This window comes from Rhipicephalus sanguineus, chromosome 7, assembly GCF_013339695.2.
Source record: "Rhipicephalus sanguineus isolate Rsan-2018 chromosome 7, BIME_Rsan_1.4, whole genome shotgun sequence".
Classification (NCBI taxonomy): domain Eukaryota; kingdom Metazoa; phylum Arthropoda; class Arachnida; order Ixodida; family Ixodidae; genus Rhipicephalus; species Rhipicephalus sanguineus.
In genome coordinates, this window is record NC_051182.1 from 21,559,531 (window position 1) to 21,574,694 (window position 15,164).

General features: G+C 41.8%; 1 long non-coding RNA gene across 1 annotated transcript; it reads left to right on the forward strand.

Moving 5' to 3' along the window:
* Nucleotides 1-283: 283 nt before the first annotated feature.
* Nucleotides 284-12,716, forward strand: LOC119399323 (uncharacterized). The gene is made up of 4 exons (XR_005184790.2): nucleotides 284-662; nucleotides 2,618-2,687; nucleotides 6,556-6,614; nucleotides 12,552-12,716. It is a non-coding gene; the product is annotated as an uncharacterized LOC119399323 (long non-coding RNA).
* Nucleotides 12,717-15,164: the final 2,448 nt, after the last annotated feature.

The window sequence follows — 15,164 nt, forward strand, 5'->3', positions numbered from 1 at the left end:
AAGATAGAGCATTTCCTTCTTGCAGCGGTGCACTCGGTGTTTGAGCTATTATAGCAACGTACACACGATTTTCCTGTTCTTATGTCGATACCGAAACTGAACTGAGGTGGTGGTGGCGCTAGTGTCGCCACCATCGGACCATCGCCCTGCCGCCCTGCGCTTTTTTTTTTTTCTTCTTCCCAGACATGGCGACGTCCTGCATTTCGTGCGTGCGTCGTAGTGTCGAGTTTTGTTCACGCTGTCGACCTTTACTGCGTTACCTCGCATTGTGTGTGTGTGTTGCGGTTACTGACGTAAGCGCAGTTCTTCACTGAGTATGATGCGCGGCAGCGTGCAAATAGTCACCAGATGCCGGCCGTGCGACTCCGTTCTCTGCGACTCCTTTGTTCGGTGTGATCGAGGGACGTGATTCATGCTTTGGAGACCCTCTTTAGACCGTGCCCTCATCAAATGTTTCCACACATCAGTGAGTAGCAGCACCGCAATCCTTACTCGACGACACGCTCTGTGGGCCTGGAAAATGCCTTGACGTTCGAGCACTTCGGGAGCTATACCGGCGGACAGCCGGACGCGGGTAGCTTGGCCGTTCCTTGCTCTGCACATCGCTTGAAAACCGGCGGTCATCCTGCAGCGTACGCTGCCAGCGTGCTTTCTTGCCAGAGGTAAGTGATTTTGAATGTTACGCTTCGTACGTTGTCAGTCGTTTTATTGTAGTATGCGTTGTCCCTGAAGGAAATCGCATAACTTGTTGGTTCGACATATCGTTGTTGTGTGCATGGTGCCCGCGCACGACGTTTGTCCAAGAGCGTAATCAGTAGTTATATAAAGTTTGGTAATAGCTCGTGCGCACGCGCTGCTCTATGTTAATATTTGCTGAAAGGAGACATTTTTCTCAGACACACCATCGTCATGTGTTTTATGCGTGCAGTTTACACTCGTCAACTTACTCGGGGTAAAGCAATGAAATCCAAGCTTGATTTATTTTTTTCTTTTGAACGAGCTCTAAAGGAATGATATCCAGCCACCGTCTTGTGCTATGAGCCGTGAATCAGTACAGTGGGAGAAATAAAGTGTATGTAGAGATATTTTCTTTAGGCGTGCATTTTGTGCGTCCTTAAGTAACGTGACCGCCAAAAGCGTTTAGGTTAGCACTCTTGGACATTGTTTGTCGTCTTTTAAGCAATAGCTTAGGTGGATTTGCTGAAAATGCAATTTCTGCAGCATGACACTGTATTTAGTTTTTTCAGTTTCACCCACTTTTATCCTTTATGCGTGTTGACCTAATTTGGCAAAGCGTACTCTCATCTGAATTTGCTATTGCCCTCGGCACTGTACGTGCGTTCGTGCATTGCAGTTACGTGTGACAGTGGTATTACGTGCAAAATTCGTGAACACGGGGTGCCAGCAACACCCCGTGTTCACGAATTTTTCATCTCTTCAAGCTCCCATCTTACCCTCAACTGCTGCTTTTATTGGATTGGTATTACTTGTTTCCTAACTTCCGCAGCTGTATAGCTTGTTTTAAGCACTCATTACTGTGTTTATGTGCTAGTGCGTTTATGTAAAACCATTCATACGCTATTCGCGCTCTACTGGTGGAGCGATTGCAGTTTTCCATGACTCCGGCAAGTATCATAAAGCACCACTTAAACAGCGCTGTAATCATACCCACGAGCTCGAGCTCAGGCTCTGTTACGGTACCATAAATTTTAATTTGCTAAAGTATGCTAAATTGCATAAAGTATGCTATAAATGTGGTTGCACATTGTGTATGTTGCTAAGGACGGAAACAAGCCACCCTGCATCTAAGGTAGATTATATGGCACTCACATGGCTTGTTTCGTTGAACCTGCAACGTGGCATAGACCAGGAATGGAGCGCAGTGTCATCCAATTCTTCCCTCACCTATGCTGCGCTAAACGTTCAGCTGAATATGATAACGTACCAACTCGCCCAACTTCCCCTGCTAATCCATTGATATGGCACAGTGAAACACTGGCATGCGGAGCTTTGTTGGATGTAAAAAGACACGTAGACCACAGAAATTCTGTGCAACACTGGCATGCGGAGCTTTGTTGGCTGTAAAAAGACATGTAGACCACAGAAATTCTGCAAAAACTCGGCAATTTTCGTCAAGCACAAAGTGTATTTCTCATAAATTATGTTGAAGGCAGCAAAGCACATGCTGTTGACATTCATTCAGTAGAATCCATGGGAAAGTGTATTGAGCAATAATCACATGTACGATGAGGCTTTAAAAATTTCAGATAACATTTATTCACATTTTCTTAGATGGGTAATTGTGGAATGCCCATTACAGCATGTGGCTGACAAGGATGTGTGTTATTAGTGAAATATATTGACCTCCCTCATGTTATTTTCTGTCTAACACATAAGCTAATCAGTGCATAATGTGTTAGTTCCATTATGAACGAAGTTAAAAATGTCCCTGTATTTGTCAGTCCCATCTATTATTCGGTGTATGGTTTGCGTGAGACCATGCCTGCTTGGCATAACCTCTGAGTTGACTGGTAACAGCCTTATTACACAACTTTCTCTCAAAGCCTGTCCTACCAGCCAAATTCTCGGCAATGCTTTAACAAAGAAATTGTTGCAGCCGCCTCCCCTGCTGGTGATGACCATATGCAGCCAATGCTGATGTGAACCTGAGTGATGAACAAATGCAGGTAGGCCACAGCTCTGTTGTAAACAATTTTGACATTATTGTTGTCACAGACCAAACTTGCGATTTATGTGTGACTACTCACATGTGGTGAGGTTCAATAAGTTTCATCTGCTACACACAAACATAGGAACATGTAGGAGTGCTAATGTGGAGTAGGAATCTTCGATAATACATAGGACATATGTGCCGCACATCAACATCAAAGTTAAAATGCATTTAGATCTGAAGCTGCTCAATACTAAAGTGTGTCGTTCCATTTCTAGGTCTAGTTTAATCTATAACAACAACCTATATCACGCACCAAAACAGCCGAATTTGTCAAGTCTAGAAACCAGTTACAGTGTTGTGTTGCTGTTCCGTGTATCCCTGTGTATCTATTATTATTCCTGTTTCCATTTGCATGTTTAGTAATGGCACCGCCCACAATTCCCGCATTGATTCAAGGAAATAGGGCCACATTCAGGAAATTTGGCTTTCATGTATACACCCTTGTACAGCAAAGAGATTTGTGTTATTGCTACAGTGTCATAATGAAGATAGCACAGAATACCCCACACAAATACACACCATGCAGGGGCCTCGCCAGAAAATTTTTTAATGGTAGCGGTCTTGCTATACATCATGTATTTTTGTGCTGTGTTCGTATGTGTGTGTGTGTGTTTATATGAACATGCAGCATTTTAAATTTTTGAGGGAGCTTGAAATCCCTCCTCCAGTTATGACAATCATGACATGACTTGTGATGTTTTGTGCAATATTTCATTCTTTTTTGCTGTTTTCATTTCATCATGTGTGAACGTTCTTGGAGCACCATTTTGAAGCTTTCCTACATATTCAAAGTTAGATGGTGTTCTCACGGCGCTCTCATTTTTATAATGCTACAGCACTTTTGGGCAATACAAGAAGCGCAATTACACACTCTATCGACCCTTGTAGCATTTTTCTTCTCATTGTGAACCAAGTAGGCTTGCAGTCAATCCTTGCTTTTGTTGTTGCATTGAACGTTACACGTGGCTCTGAACATTCTTTCCTAGAGTTGAATGTTCGTGGTTATTTGGCGACACCTAATGCCAGCGCAGAGATACCCGTGGCATAAATGCATTTGCTTCAGATAGGCACACAAAAGCAATGCTTCCTGAGGCGTACAATGCCTATCCATACTTTGTACACACATCTTCAAAGCCATAAGATTTTGGTCACGAATGCCAAGTGGAACACGACAAAGAGATTCCTCCCATTGCAGGCAGCCTGATACCATTGAGTGGCACCATGGTGAATCTGTACCATAATATCAACTTCTTTAGCGCTGAAATTGGATCAAGGATGGAGATACCCTGCTAGGATCTATACCAGCCAGGCTAAACTTTTTTTAATGCATTGAGTGACACGTGGCAAGGGATGCGGATTTGTTGAGTTTGACATCCCAGAAATTAACAGTAGCACATCTGTTCTTATAAAATAGTATTTTAGGTGACCTCGAACCAAGCATTGGTGAGAAAACACATTCCACAAATACACAGCAGCAATGCACAGCAGGGTGATTCAACGAGAGAGCAAACATGCCTGTCTGGTCGATATGTTTGTTTTGCCTGGGTTTTTATGTTTTATGTGGGCACACTCAAAATGCACTGAACCGAAAATTTTATTTCCAAGAAACGCTCCCGGCGTGGCAAAAAAATATTTGGAGGTGGCGGTGCGGGCCTCCTGTCTTTGCTCACTGCAATGTTTTCGGATTTCACGGCAGAATTTAACGCGAACTGTAAATGACGTGTCCAAAATTTTTTTTCCTGGTTTTAAAACGCAATATTGTGAATTACATCCAAGCTTTTTTTATGCCGTTCTCAAAAGGAAGATGTGAAAAAATGGCAAACACGGTAGAAATAAAAAAAGTGTGCTAAGCTTGTAATAGGAAAGGCGCCTTGACGCCTTTCCTTTTTCAAACGGAAACTTCAAAACAGTGTCAAATATAGAAAAGAACCTTTGCAACATTTGTACGGAAGATCATTTTCCTACGGGAAACGCAAAAAAAGAAAAAAAAATAGTTAAAGAAGCGAGTTTTTTTCAAAAAAGTGCATTTTCAAAAAATAAAATTAAACAATCCGGTCTCAACTTTGACGACAATTTTTAGTGAAGAGTGCTTATGTCAGTGAACACACGGTTTTAATATCATATGTCCTCATTTGCTTTGTTCACGAGATATAACGGGCCAAAATGACCCTTGCTGTGTGCTCACTTTAGTGCGACTGACGGTTATCAGCTGGCGTTGTGCGTAAATCTCAGTTTTAGTTATTCTCATGCAGCAAAACCTTGCTCTGGTGGCTGTTCGTCAAGAGAAATATGTTTTCAGATTTTATTTGTGCCTAGCGTATGCTAAAGTGGGCTGCTGCCACCCTCTAAAGGGCGAATAGGACTCTTTGTGGAAGAATTTGGAGTCAATAACTATCATCAGTTTTTAAGTAGTGTTAAAACAATGCAAGAATTCAAGCTTTATGAGAATGCACATTCAGGCACTGCAGGAATGACCATTGTTTTAAGATATGGTGTCATTTTTATAGGCTAAGCGATGAGTCACTTACATATTGCCTTATGCCAAATGGTGCATCACTACAGTTTTCCTTCTTTGGTTCTTGTATTTTATAGAAATCTGCTAAAAGGAGAGGGCAAGCAAACTTGTTACAATGAGCAACAGCTGTAACCTTCTTATACACTCTTTTTATGAAACTCGCTCTGTTATTGAAATGTCGCATGAATCGAATAGCTACTCAGCCAGACATGTTGAATGCACATTAGCTTGTGTGCTTTATTAGTGTCCAGTTTCTTCAAAAGCTAAAAACAAAAAAATATCAAATATGTATATTCTATAGAAAAGGCCGTCAATAGGCGCGTCACATATACTTCATTTTGCCCATGAAAACAACATATCTTTTGCGACTCACTTCTGCGGAATCTGTGTGGAGGAAGCGTAATAATGAAATACAGTTTTCTCGTTCAAAACAAGCTATGATTGTCTAGGTAATTGTGCCTTACATTTTATTTTGCTGATATTTGTTAACCACATTTGCATGATTGCAATGCACAACTCAATCAGTAGTGTGCTTGACTGGGACTGCACTGGTTGGTGCAATATAAAAGGCAATGAAACAGCATTAGACAAGATGTGAAGATGACACACACGCCACTAGGAAACAAGGCAGTCAGAGCCAATGTGAACACTTTTCTAGGTCTTTGGCCTAAAATGAAGTATATGCAATAGCAACCTCCTATCTACTAATACATATAAGCGAACGCAAAGCAAACTGGTGGCGTGGCCGACGTATTTTATTTTTGATCCAACAAACCTGGAAATACATTATTTTGCGCTTCTCTGTTGACTATGTCATTGCAATGTCTTAAGCAGCTATCTTGGCAATGGGGTTTAATAAAACTGTTCACCGTGTATTTAGCTCACAGAGAGCGATAGCTTGAGCCATTTTCACAGCTGATTGGGGAAGTCATGTATGTACTGTTGATCATCATTCAAAGCCGCATAACCTTTCCATGTCATCGACGTTTGTAAATATTAATAGTCTCAGAGTGCCAGATGAAGTGCATTTATAAAGTTTATTGCCCAGGTATTGTTATAATAGTTGCACGCAGATAACCTAATAGGTAACAGCCAAAATGCATTCTCACACACTGACGATGCATCTTATCAAATTTACTTATGTTTGTAGCTTGTGGATGCTTCGAGAATTATTTCTTGGAAACCTTTTAAAATATGTGAATAGCAGCTTATACGAGCTCGTGCTTTTTAACCTATGTGCATTTTTATAGTAAAAACATGTATTTGTATTTTTTGTTTAATATTTTGTATTGCGTTTTTGCTCTAGATCTGCAAAGGAGCTGTCCTGAAGCACCATGCTTACTCAAGTCATGCAGCGAGAGTCAGGTAAATGTTATGTTTCACATCCTGCAGCTGTGTTCGTGGTTCACTTGCAAAACTGTCATATTTTCATGAATTAGCAATGTGGGGACATTTTCTTCAAGACTGCGGTTGAGCAGCAAACAGTCGTGCCACTCTTCATCTTAAATGAAGGTAGGCATGCAAACACGAGCACAAGGGAGAAATCGGGACAACAGAATTGCTGACTAACAGCTGAAGAAATGCAGAGCGGTTGAAAAGAAGGTAGACACAAACACTCACCTGCACACGGGCATGGGGCGACACTTATTAATCTGGTAGATGTGGGGCTTTACGTGAGAGAAATGTGATTTCGATACTAGCGAATAGGAGCTTGCATTCATTGAATTTTGGTGTGCATATACACCCTCGACAATGCAAAGATAATTTAGTGTGTTAGCCACTGGTTTACGACCTCTTACGTTCCGTTAATCTCTGAATAACACAGCAGCCCCTCTGTCCTATGTAGAAACAGCCACAGCTTTAAAGAACCTTATAAACCAGAGATACACAGCAATCAGTAAACTAGTGGGTGTGTCTTGCAAAAACATATTTGAGTCTGCCTTTTGTCTATTCCCGGCTCATTCTTTCTCAGTACAGTGGCGCAAATCTTACCCAGCCCATTGGCAGCCATAAGGGCAACATTAATGCCTTATCTACTTCTCACTTTCTTTAGCCTATGAGATAAGCACTGAATGTAAGGAACACCTAAGACACGCTTGTTACTATTGCTTTCTGCAACCACGTTCAGACGTAACAAAATGTGCTTCTTTAAACATTGAGCTACTGAGGCTACAATGCAAGAATGACCTACATCTAATAGATGCCTAACCAGTTCATTAAAGCTGGTGTTCATTGTGTGCACACACGACTTGGTGAGAAAATGCTTGGATGAGAAGTTGAACAGTAGTTTTGAAGATCTAGGAGCATACTGCCATCACACGTGGTTCCCCAGAAACACTAAGGTAATGTCCTGAAATTGTACTATTCTGTCATTATTCTGAGCCAATTATTTAGAATGGTTCAGCCCTCGTTCAATCACATCAAATTGTCGATTCACTGAGGTAACCACGGTTTCAAGTTTATCACCGCTACAAAAAATTAATCATGTAATTGTCTACGTAATGAAAAACCTCAATAATATCTTTACCTAAGGCCTCCTCCAAGCATTTGTTAACTATGCTAAGGTATAAATCAGTGAGAATTGGGGCATCTTTAAATCAATGCAAGTTCAATTCTGCGCATGTTACGCTTACTTGATATTTTGTTGTGGTTACCAATTTGAATCCATGGTTACCTCAATGATTCAACAATTTGAATTAAATGGAGGATGGCCAAAGTTTACTGAAGTATTGCTTCAGAATGATAGTATACAAACTTTAGGCATTTCCTTAGCATTTCAGGAAAACCAAGTTTGTTAGCAGTATTCTTCTGGAGCTTCAATACTGTTGTCAAACTTCAACTCCAAGCATTCAAAGCTTAGAAAAAAACGCTATTTTCATGTCATGCTTTAACTCATCTCTCACCAGTCTGTACACAAAATGAAGGCCAGCTTTAACGCACAGGTTACGCATCCATTAGATGCAGGTTATCCTAGATTTGCAGTAGCCACTGTCACTGAACGTTTAAAGAAGCTGATTGTGTCACATGCAAACATGGATGCAAAAATTAACAGTAACAAGCATGCCTTAGGTATTCTTTACACTCATTGCTTATGTCACAGGCTAAAGAAAGTGAGAAGTGCATACCGTGGTAATGCTGTCTTTACGGCTGCCAATAAGCTACGTAAGATTTGCGCCACCTTGCAGAGAGAATAAACAGATAATAGACAAAAGTGCACTAACATTCATTTCGTAGAACACATAAAAAATTTACCGATTGCGGTACAAGTGTGGTATAATGTTTCTCTTCGCTGTTGTTGCTTCTCCAAAGAGCAAATGGGCCGCTATGTTTACCAGAGATTAACGAAACATCAGGAGTCATAAACTAGAGGTTTACCATCTAATATAATCTTGCATTGTCGAGAGTGTAAATGCACGCCAAAATTAAATGAATGCGTAGTTTCATACAACAGTGGAAGTGTAAAAACCTGTAATGGTAGAAGCTTGGCATATCGATAGTAGTGGAACCGCATGTGTGAGCCATCTGTCAGCTGACTTGCATGACGAAGAAATCAGATTCCTGAAGTGTTATCTCTCACGTAAAGCTCCAAGTGTGCCGGATTAATAAGTGTCTCCCTATCCCTGCTCATGCGTGTAAAGGTATTTGTGTCCACTTTCTTTTCCACCACTGTATGCCTCTTCATTTGTTTGCTGGTGTTTGTGTTGGCCCCACTTCTTTCTTGTGCCTGCGTTTGCATGCCTACCTTTGTTTTAAGGTGAATCATTACCAATTTGTTCAGCTTTCTGTCATTCTAAATATTCTTCACCAGCTTTGAATAGGTTGAACATGAGTCCAGTATTGCCGTACGAACTGCAGACATGATGCCGAGCACGTGTGGTAGCCTTTGAACTGCATGTGAAAGCCCAAGATTTCTGTGTCATTATTGCAAGGCACTTATATTCATAAGTTCTAGCCAGCACATCTGCCCTCATCAAAAACAGCACAGGAGAAATCTGCCTATTAGTACCTTGTAACTGCAAAATAATCCAGATCTCGGAGTTCAGTTATTGTTCACAGTCAATCTATTTGAAATGAATTGCAGGGTTGACATAACCTCGGAACTTATACATTTGTGTGAAATTTGTGTGAAGACATCATCCAGCCATCACGTCACTGTAGATCCACAGTAAACAGGCAAAAATTCAACAAATGCACCTGCAAAGATCTGAAAGGTGTTCTGAAAAACACAGTAATGCCGAGGCTTTTTGTAAGAAATGTTGTCTGTATACATATCAGTGATAATAAATGAAAGGGTGGCAGGATTGCATTGTCACACAAACTTGGTGATGTTTAAGAATGGTCGACGAAGTATACGTTCTGGTTGATCATTTAATACACTAGACAAGAACGAAGAAGAGACCAAAACAACACCAGCAAAATTTCAATGATGAATCAGTACCACCTTGCCCAACTGTCAGTTCTGATGGTGCCCTGATTAGAATCTTTTGGTCAGTAGATGATTACCTTTTATTTATTGAGTGCTGAGGGTTCGAGACTACGGCAAATGCACTCACTTTCTACGAAAAAAGTGATGCTAGTTTGAACGTCACGTCTGCTGTTCTGAGCAATGATGGCACTCAATTTGGGGACCCAAGCATATAGGTCAGTGGCTGCTACACATGCTGGACATAAGCAGTCTGTTAGGCCAATTATATACTTCAGTTTGGCCCATTCAGTGCTGGTGACAAATGGCATCAATGTTTGTTGCCTAAGACCTGTGTTGAATATTGAACAAATATGCTGTGTCCATTTTGCATCTCTGCCATTTCTCAGACTGATTTTGTCACATTTTCCCCTAGTTGCCATTATTTTTATCGCACTCAGCTAGTAATGCTTCTATTGTTCGGACGAAGAGGACGGAAAGCAATAGGCGAGCCCAGTTTTCGTTAAACACTACCATATGAAAAAAAAAAACAAGTAATGGATTCAAAGAAAGCATGGGAAAAACAATTTAAACCTCTTTTAATTGCGCTTTATGGAAATTTGATTTCATTCTTATGCTGCAGCATTCACAGCGATACAGTTAAACAGCACACTTATGAATAATGAAATTTGTAAGGTATGGCCTACCAGAGTAATCTATTTATTTTAGTATAAGTACTCTTTAGTCTTCACATTGTGTTTGAGCATAGGAATATGAACAAAAAATATAAACAATTAAAACCATACACCTTACTTGGATGACGTGGTTATCTGTGCCTGTCCTCCACAAAGTTTTCTATAAACTTTCATGCTTCCCATCGTGCCAAAAAAGGAAAGTTCTGCATGCAGCGCATTCACGGCACACTAACGCAACACGCTCACACCATCTTGGACGTGAAGGACGTTAGCATACATTGTAGCTTTTTTTTCTGTGCTGTTTCACTTAGATTTGCAAACTCAAGTGCCAGTGCACAAACAATCTTTAGTGAATTGCATCTGATGCCAACATATGTGTATGTGTATTTGTGTATGTGTATTTTCAAGTCTATTACAAGGAGGAGGAGGAGGAATAAACTTTTATTGAGACCAGCAATTTGTTCGGAAATGAAAAAGTTATTTCGAGGAGTGTCTCCCCTTAAAGGACACTAAAGGGAAACCTTAGATCAGTTTAGACAAATAAATTATTATTTAAGGTCTGTAATGTCATTATTTTACTTTCATAGGTAAAAAAGTAGAAGAGGAAATGAAGGCCAGTGTTTCACTTCTTGAATTTCATGCTAAAACTCACCACATACAGGTCAACATGATGTTGCGAAGATCACGTCTTTTTGGTATTTTGGCCACACTGGTTCGCTAAAATTCTGTGAACCTTATGTTAAGATTTGGGTCTGTAGGAACACAATGTAAAGATTATTGCCCGTAGCAGGCGCTGGCAAAATCATGTCACGGAGAGCTGGTGTGGGAACGTCTGTGCAGCATCGCCTCGTGTATCTTCTTTTTGCGCATTGTCTTGCTTGCCAATGCCAGAAAGCAGAGCTAGTTGGTAGGAATACATGATAAAAGATGGTAGGCATAAAACACGGACACAAGAAAGAAGTTGGGACAACACAAACGCCGACTAAACATTGTTCGTCTAGTCGGTTAGTCAGCATTTGTGTTGTCCTGACTTCTCTCTTGTGTTCTAGTTTGCATGCCTACCGTCTTTAATGAATCGCCTGCCAAGCATCTTCTCGCGTAAAGAGTGGTGTCGTTGGTACTCTGAAGTTGTTTGCACTAAATGACAGAAGTTGTTTTTCTCTTTAAAATCTTTTTAACCCGTTTCCTACCACAGACGATCTGAGTTCGTACACGGTTTGTACTGCTCCTACCGAAGAACTGGGCTCGTCCACGCTGAAAGAAGCGTTTGCGTGCGCTGCAATTAAGATACTCTGATTCAGTTTGCTGCGCTGTCTTTGACTTACACAGATAGTGCAGTAAAAAATATAAAAACACGCTCAAAGCATGCATTTTATTGAGGACAGGCGGGATTCTCGCAGCTTGAATTAGAAAAGGGTGTACGTGCGCGAGTGCCGGCAACAGCTTTGTTCAGCTTGTTCGCTTAAGTTTTGTGGAACGAAGAATATCAGTGCCCCTGCAAGTGTGGCAGCGACTACACAGAATATTTTTTTTTCTAAATCCTCAGATTTGGATGACCACCGAATCTCAACGTATCGACAGTGCACGGCTATAGTTGTAAAGAAACCTCCAACGTCACGACGCATCCAGGGCTTTTTTTACGGGCTCCTTTTCCCCGCACATTATTATTTTTTTTTAATTTCAAAGACATTTTCTGCACCAAAGACTGAATAAAAATTAGGGCACCTTCTGTGTTGCAGGGAGTGATGCCAATCTTCCGCATACTTTCAAAAATATTTTTCTTTTATCTTGCAAATAAAGTGCCTTTAAAAAGTTTTTTAGTTGTTTCGGGACACGTGAAATCAAATGGGCAAATAAAAAAATGGTATTTTTATAGTTTTTTAACAAAAAACTCGGTAGGGAAAGAGTGGTTGCTTGCATATTTTAGTCAAAGATGGCTGGTATAAGAAAAAGCGACATGGAGTCTCAAAGCACACAGCGAGGACATCTGTTGACGTACTTTGTAGCTAATTGGGTTTGCACACCAGCCTTGGCAATCAACGATGTACTAGAACGTTACGGACATGTGGACTGATACATGCTGCCTTTTATTTGACTTGATATGGTTTAAGCCTTTGGTCAAAGTTATTGCAACTGGTTTCATTGATGTTATTGCTCCAAATTTAGCAAAAGCAGTTTATTTGTTTTTATTCAATTCTGTTCTAGCATGCCTGGAAAAGTACTTCAAAGCACACCCAATCTGGCTGACTGCACTACCTCAAGAAAACTGCCTTTCTACCATCTGCAAGTTCCTAAGAAGGTACTTTATGAAGCAAGCCAGCAGGGCGTACGTGTTAGGCATGGCAGCACGGAGAACAAATAAACGAGTATTTGGTGCAAGATGCATTCATTGATTCCGTGCTGCTTCAACATGTGGCTGTATGCTTGGCCACGTGTAGACACAGCAAGTAAACTCGTTAACCTCGATGGTAAAAGGTTGTCTATAATCACGTTAAGAAGCACAATGCCTTATTTTTGTAAATAATTGCATAGCTCGACTTTGACTCAGGCGTCCAACACCCATCGTTATCTACCCATTATCTGCCCATCACCCAGCATACACCCAGCATGTCCATCACCCGTCGTCCACCCATCATCTGTATCCACCCATCATCTGTCCATCACCCAGTATCCACCCACCATCCGTCCATCATCCGCCATCTGTCCACCATCCGTCCATCACCCACCATCTGTCCACCATGCGTCCATCATTACCCAGTACCATAATCCACCAAGATGGTGGGTAGTGGGTCCCATCATGCCCACCATTGGGCAAATTTTCAATAGGGATCGTGTGAAGATTTAGCTGCATTCCTGCACTTTGGTGCCCCTTTGAGGAGTAAAACGCCCAAAAATTGTGGCAATGTTAGTTTTGCTTTTGCAAAACCTGGCTTTTCTGCAAGGTAGAGCCACACGGGGAACTCTTCTCAAGCGGTTCCTTCCGGACGTCCTTGTGTGTTTCCTCGCATAACTTCAAATTGCTCTGATAACCAGATAGGCGCATACATATGCACTAGCAGGTAGAGTTGGGCGAGTTGGTGCATTGATCTTTTGTAAAAAGCGCGAAAAAAATGACAATGATACATTTGCATGGAATTAACACAGAAATTCAGCAATCAAAACAGTAAGCACACCGACTGATCTGCGATAGGAAACTCGGAAGCTCAGGCGACGCAAAAGCAGCTTTATTTATTGCAATAATGCATACAAATGTTTCGTTGTGCATAATTCAAATTGTTTTGTGGCCCCGCCACGGTGTTCTAGTGGTTATGGCGCTCGACTGCTGATCCGAAGGTCGCGGGATCGAATGCCGGCCGCGGCGGCTGCATTTTTTATGGAGGCGAAAATGTTTGAGACCCGTGTACTTAGACTTAGGTGCACGTCAAAGAACCCCAGGTGGTCGAAATTTTCGGAGCCCTCCACTACGGCGTCTCTCATAATCATATCGTCGTTTTGGGACGTTAAACCCCAGATATTATTATTATTATAATTGTTTTATGTGACCATTATACTGAATATTTGCAGAGAGCTACGCACTCCATATTCAAATTCCACACGCAAGGCACACCTGTCGACAGTGGCGGCGGGATGGTGGCGTCATCGCAGGACCGACCACAGTTCCCCCACTGCTTTATTGCGCAGGCCATATAGTTTCCTAATAATATACTAGGGGGAAAACTGGCGGGACATGCAACGCATGGCGGTTCAGCCAGCCTAGGAATGATGGGTAGTACACGGATTTGTCTAAGCTTCCTTCTTTCGGCTCCATTGGGCTCCGTGTCGCCTGCTGCCGCTTTGTCGCAAGACGAAATTCAGCAAACGCTCAGCAGTTTCACCTCACCTCTTTGACCTTTTAGGCTCACCAATTCAGATCGGGTCACGAAGTGCACACTGGTCCTTTTTTTTTTATCCGAAACAAACGCGAAAACAAAACAACAAAGCCACAAGTGCGTTCGAAGCCGTAAGCGCGAAGATTAGGCAAACTCGTGTACTACCCATAATTCCCATGGTGGCTGAACGATCGCAGTGCCAAAGTTCCCTGTACTAAAAAGTTTTGACAGCTCTCTGGCTCGGACCACACGCTGTAGCTGCATGCCCGATTGCAGTGCATAATATGCTAGATGCGAAAACTCCAAGCTTCGGAAAAATTAGAGGAGCCAATATTCCACTCAGTGAAGGTGTATGACCAGCGAAGCTGTTTAGCACACGACACAGAGATTGCACATAATTTTGAACCTTAGGTCGCACACTGCAACTAAATCTGAAATGTGTGTCGAGAAAGTCCCTTTTGAATTTAGCGTATGCTCCTTTGATGTTTTCCATTCCAGCAGCATGCGTCTTTTTGCAACTACATGAGCCTTGTCATGCTTCCAGCATGCTCTTGCCGCTTCGTGCACAATGTTAAGTGGTGTTTCCGCCCGTGTGTTCCCTTCTTTACTTTTAGTGGAACAGTGGTGAGTACAGTGGTTCGCTCAATTTGTGAGCCACATACCTACATTGGGAGTCCTTGGATGGCGACCACGCCTTTCTTAAGTCCTTTTCGGTTGTTCGCGAACGCCGTTGTCGCTGCTATGCATCGCACATGTGAGGCGCTCAGTGCTTGGCGCGCTACGAGGATCGTCCCAATCAAACGGGTTTGCGGCCAAACATGACCTAATTAACGAGAGTTTGATGCAATTAAAAAATACATACGCTGGTCGGGACCAGAGAACACGGCCGAATTATCCAGTTTTCCTAGAATTAATGGGGGTCGCATTAACGATCTCTTACTCTATAGTT